The following is a 6,000-nucleotide window of genomic DNA, read 5'->3' as shown; positions in this document are numbered from 1 at the left end:
CCGGCCCAGACAATTGTTTATCTGGGAGTGGAATTAAACTCAATTACCATGACGGCTCGCTTATCACAAACAAGAATCGACACTCTAAAAAACCAATTACGCCACGTAAGACCTGGCAAAGTGGTAACAGCTGTCTCCGTCATGAAGCTGTTGGGAATGATGTCATCAGCTCACACAGTGGTCCCGCTGGGTTTGTTACACATGAGACGCCTCCAGAGGTGGTTTACGCGCCTGCGTGTGGATCCAGTAAAACAAAAGAGACGGATGATCACTGTCCCTCCCTCCGTGAGAGCAGACCTCCGACACTGGGGAAACACCCTGGCTCTGTCAGAGGGAGTCCCCGTCAGCAGACCCACGTCACATGTGTCTGTCTTCACGGACGCGTCTCTGTCAGGTTGGGGGGGGACATGCCTATCTCAAGCAGTAGGGGCGCTGTGGCCCCACCGCACATCAGCCCACATCAATGTTTTGGAGTGTCGCACAGTGCTGAATGTGATTCAACATTTTGCTCCCGTGCTACAGAATCAACACGTGTTGATTCACACAGACAACATGGTGACTGCTGCGTACATAAACCGCCAGGGGGGTGTGCGTTCAGCCCAGATGTTACACATTGCGCGGAAGCTACTGTGTTGGGCTCACCAAAACCTGCTTTCCATCAGAGCGGTTTACATACCCGGCGTTCTGAACAGAGGAGCAGACGTGATGTCCAGGGGCGGCCCACGTCACGCGGACTGGACCCTCCATCCAGACCTGATGTTTCAGACGTGGCAGAAGTTTGGCAAAGCAGCTGTGGACCTGTTTGCGACGCGAGAGAACGCTCAGTGCCAATTATGGTTTTCCCTGAGCCCTCGAGACGACCCACCGCTGGGGGTGGATGCCTTTGCCCACAGCCCGTGGCCCAAAACGCTTCTGTACGCGTTCCCCCCCCTCCTCTGATTTTACGGTTCCTGAACCGAGTTCAGGAGGAGGGACTGACAGCTCTTCTGGTAGCTCCCGAGCGCGTGAACGCACCATGGTTCCCGGTCCTGCAGCGTCTGTTGTCAGGTCGCCCGTGGAAACTGCCATGGAGGGAAGATGCTCTCCTTCAAGCAGGAGGAGCGATCAGGAGTTACCCGGAAATAGGCCAGCACCTATGGGTCTGGCCGCTGAGCGGTTCCGCTTAGAGAGGATGGGTCTCCCTCAGGAGGTAGTGCGCACAATCCAAGATTCACGCGCTGCATCTACCACAGCCCTGTACACATCAAAGTGGACGGCTTTTCAGCGCTGGTGTACAGAGAAAGGTTTAGAGGCCACCTCATGTCCATTAGGTGGCGTGCTGTCCTTTCTTCAACAGCTGATGGATAGGAAGTTGGCATTCAGCACGATTAAAACGTACGCTGCAGCCATCTCTTCCTGCCACGAAGGGTTCGGGGACAGAACAGCTTTTAACCACCCGCTGATGAAGCGGTTTCTAAAAGGTGTACAAAGACATAGACCGGTTTCACGCCCATTAGTTCCACAGTGGGATTTAACGCTGGTCCTGCGAGCCCTGATCAAGGCTCCTTTTGAGCCTCTGGATCAAGTCTCACTTAAATTCCTGTCTCTTAAAACAGCCCTGCTGCTGGCTTTAACATCCGCTAAGAGGGTGAGTGATTTATCCGCCCTCTCTGCCGCTCCGTCATGTCTCAGAATCCAGGCTGACGGTAGTTCAGCTGATTTAAGACCAAATCCAGCCTTTATGCCTAAAAGCATCACGAGCTCTTTTAAATCGAGACAGATATCGTTGGAGGGATTCTTCCCTCCCCCCCACAGATCAGAAGAAGAAGCATCTTTTCATCTTCTCTGTCCGGTGCGGGCGTTATCGTGTTACATAGCGCGCACAGCTGCAATGCGTCAAACTCAACATCTGTTTGTGCATTATAGAGATGCATCCGCAGGCCGCCCGTTATCCACCCAGCGCTTGTCACACTGGCTGTGTGAGGCCATTTCTGAAGCCTACAGAGCATCAGATCTAGAGCCTCCTGTCAATCTCAAAGCACACTCAACCAGGGGTATCGCATCTTCGACTGCTCTGCATAATGGTATGTCAATGCAGGACATTTGCACTGCGGCTGCATGGTCAACACCCTGCTCATTTATTCGCTTTTACCTACGTGATGTAACGGCTCGTTCCATGACACATTCTGTCCTTAGTGCTCTAACAGAATGAATATTGTTGTTCTCATGGAACTCTGTTTAAACTCACATCTGTCTGCATGCATTACAGTGTGAGATGTTGTTATCAGCCACAAGTTGTGTCTGTGATTTTGGTTCTATTGTCACTAATCAGTTCATGACTATTGTTACCAATCAGTTCATTGTTCAATAATCAGTTCATTGATATTAATCTGTTTATACTGTTCAATCATGAATCAGTTGCTTCATGCCCCCCCCCCCCCTCCTCTTTTTAATATCTTCCCCGTTGAAAGTTTTTCCGGGGCATTCATGCTTGTCAGAACGCATAGTTGCACAACATGCGTCTGTGCATGGCACATAATTACGCGATGCGTAGTTATGCACATGGGGAGCTGAATGACAAGACGTTTTTTGGGCAAGCTTCCGCTTCTTACTGTGTTCGAATGGACCCAGTGAGGCGAGGACCACATCCGCTTCGCCCTTAACCCATCAGCGACAGCCTTAAAGGGCGAAGCCTATATGACATAGAACGTTGGTTACGTACTGTAACCCCAGATTCTATGAATATAGGCGTAGCCCTTTAAGCGTCGGGCCTCACTGGCTCCTGAATAGCTGAAGAAAAGAATAAGCTATTTGGGAGCAGATTACCCGCTCTTAACGTAATTTATACGGATCGGGTGGGGCCCACACAGCAGGTGGGCGTGGACTAATTTTTTCAGTACGATGCTTGCGCATAACGGGATAAACCCATCAGCGACAGCCTTAAAGGGCTACGCCTATATTCATAGAATCTGGGGTTACAGTACGTAACCAACGTTTTAAAGAGGCCTTGTTCAATTGATCTTGGAGTTTTTGAAACATCCGAAAAACTCACAATATCTTGCCTTATTGAAAAGTAATACTCCCAGAATCGTTCCCATGAAGGTAACGCCATAAGAACCCTTTTGTTTGTGAAGAAAGACATGGACAGTGCAGCAGCACCCCTGCATGACCTGCCTGCACGTTGTTTGAATATTCATCCAATCATCTGTTTTAACGCAGCTAAGTTTCACTTTTAGAAGAAAAACTTCAAAGTTTTACTTTACACTTGACCTCAGAGAACTCAGAGAACTCAGAGAAGAAGCACCTTCTTTACACTTGACTTGGAGCAAACTTCAGAGAAAGACGCATCCTCCCAGAGAGACATTCTAGGAAGAAAGAGCATTGAGGAGAAGCACCTTTCCGCAGACATCTCAAGAGAAACGAGAGACGACAAAGAAAAGATGGAGTTTACAGAACCTAGCACCTGACCAGAACCAGAACCGAGCTGGCATTGATCAGAGCCAGCCACCTTCCCAGCATGAACAACTGTGAGTAATCAATCCAGAACAGTTATCCATCAGAACCAGGTCCAGACAGAGGAAGGATTACAGTCTTCCATAGCCAAGGTAACTCGGGACATTTCTCAACTTACGAGTTGCCGTATGCACCGACCTGCCTGGAATCTCTGGAGGCTGTTCAAACTGGACAACTCTCATGGTTTCATCTGTTTGCTGGTGACCCTACATCACAGTAATTACACATTAAACTTAGATTTAATTAAATTCAGCTTAGAAACAAACCAGTCCTAAGTCTGACTTTTATAGTTTCAGCCATTTTAATAATCAATTAGACCTTTGATTCAAAGACTTTTGATATTTGGTAAATTTTTGTTACACATATATGTTCATATATCACTATCCATATCACATATTATTATTTTTATAATAAAATATATAAAAATCAACTGATTCAGTGATTATTTTTGGCTTATCTGTGTGTATTATTAATTTGATATTCTTTAAACTTGAGAAAAGGATTCAAGTTTATTTTACATCATTTTGGGGTAAATAGAAACTGATTTTCCTCTCCAAGAGAGAGGTGGTGCCCAAAAAATGAGGTTATTTCATCATACATGCATATTTTATGAGCTGAACTCATAACAGATAATCAACAATATATTTACACCCCATATTGATACACAGACAACAGTAGATTAATAAAATATGTGCATAATAATTATTTGGCTTTGCTATGACAGGGCAGCTGAGTTTGAAGGCATTTGGCCCTGCTTTACATGAAGAACAATAATGGATTTGTCTGCTGCTGGTTTTCTGTCGGCTGATGAATCCTTGGCTAACAAATGAACATAAAACACTGTTTAGTGTGTCTGGGTTTACTTACTACCACGGCACTGTTTAATACGGGCAATGTCATACCTGTTGGACTGTTGGTACTTGTTTTTTGGCTACTTTACTTGTCTTCAAAAATCAGTAGGTATGTTTTTTCAGAGCATGTTTTGATTACCTCTTAAACTCCTTAAGTTGAGCTTGGCTGAATTTGCCAAATGACAGGAAACAAAGGCTGACAGACTGTGCATTAGATTCACATTGTAACTGGTCGAAACTTGAAACCCGAGATCATCATTTCTGTTTAGTGTTGGTCTTTCCCATTTGATGATAGTCTGAATTAATCCATGGTCTAACCTTCTGTTTTCTCTGTCCAAAATATGAACGTCACTGTCCTTCAAAAGAGAAGTACTCGGGGAGTGGTGGAGCAGAGGTTAGAGAAGGCGAGCCTGTGATCAGGAGGTAAATCTGTGGTAGTGAGTACTTCTCCTTTGCAGAGACAATCCATCCACCTCACAGGTGTGGCATATCAAGACCATGCTGATTGGACAGCATGGTCATTGCACAGGTGTTCCTTAGACGGGCCACAATAAAAGGCCACTCTAAAATGATCAATTTTATCACACAGCAAAACACCACAGATGTCAAAGGTTTAGAGGAAGCATGCAATTGGCATGCTGACTGCAGGAATGTCCAGCAGAGCTGTTGCGCATGAGTTGAACATTCATTTCTCTACCATAAGTCTTCTCCAAAGGAGTATCAGAGAATTTGGAATTACATCCGACCAGCCTCACAACTGCAGACCACGTGTAACCACACCAGTCCAGGACTTTCACATCCAGCATCTTCACCTCCAAGATGGTCTGAGACCAGCAACCAAACAGCTGCTGCAATAATCAGTTTGCATAACCAAAAAATTTTTGCACAAACTGTCAGAAACCATCTCAGGGAGGCTCATCTTTTAAGGCTTTATAAACCCATCCCACCTGTTGCAATGCTCTAAACTATTAAACCTACATAATTTTAACAACATACATATATGTACTGTACAATACTGCAAAATTTTACTCACCAGCTATGTAGACCAGCAGCTCGGCTCCGGTCAGGCTATCTTCCAGTTCGGCAGACCTACCCTGTAGCGACGAAGCCCACCACCCAGTCCAGGTTGATGTGCATGTGAATAATTGAGCTTCAGGATTATTTGAGACTTTCCTGCCAGTTCTGTCAGCTTCATAGATAGATCGTTACTTCTGACTTTGTGTTGCAAAACTTTCCCTCCATTTCTGCAGAAAGCAGTGGCAGGAAGCACTGTTGGCTTCTGGGTAGTGTAGTTCTTTTGATTGGTGTTACAGTGTAGGCTTATTGAAAGAAAACAACAAAATGCTGGTGCCTGTCTGAAGGTTTTTTTTTTGTTTTTTGGTCAACTTATTATCTCGTACTGCTCCAATCATGTGAGCACTATTCAAGTTGACAATTGTGTGTCTTGCACAATCTTACATTGAAAAGCTGTGAAAGTGCAAGTCCACAAAAGTCGAACCGGGAAGTAGCGAGGGACTACTGTTTATATACATTATTTTATTTATTAACCTTTATTTAACCAGGCAAAGTGTGGTGCGCATGCTCGAAATTTCCGGATGTAAACATAACATGCAAAGTGTCTGTAGAGTCATTTGCATACTGATCGCTGATCGGTCGT

This window comes from Nematolebias whitei, chromosome 9 (assembly GCF_014905685.2).
Source record: "Nematolebias whitei isolate Nwh7 chromosome 9, NemWhi1, whole genome shotgun sequence".
In the NCBI taxonomy this organism is placed as follows: domain Eukaryota; kingdom Metazoa; phylum Chordata; class Actinopteri; order Cyprinodontiformes; family Rivulidae; genus Nematolebias; species Nematolebias whitei.
The sequence above is the reverse complement of the archived record's forward strand: the minus strand, read 5'-3'. Positions refer to the sequence as shown.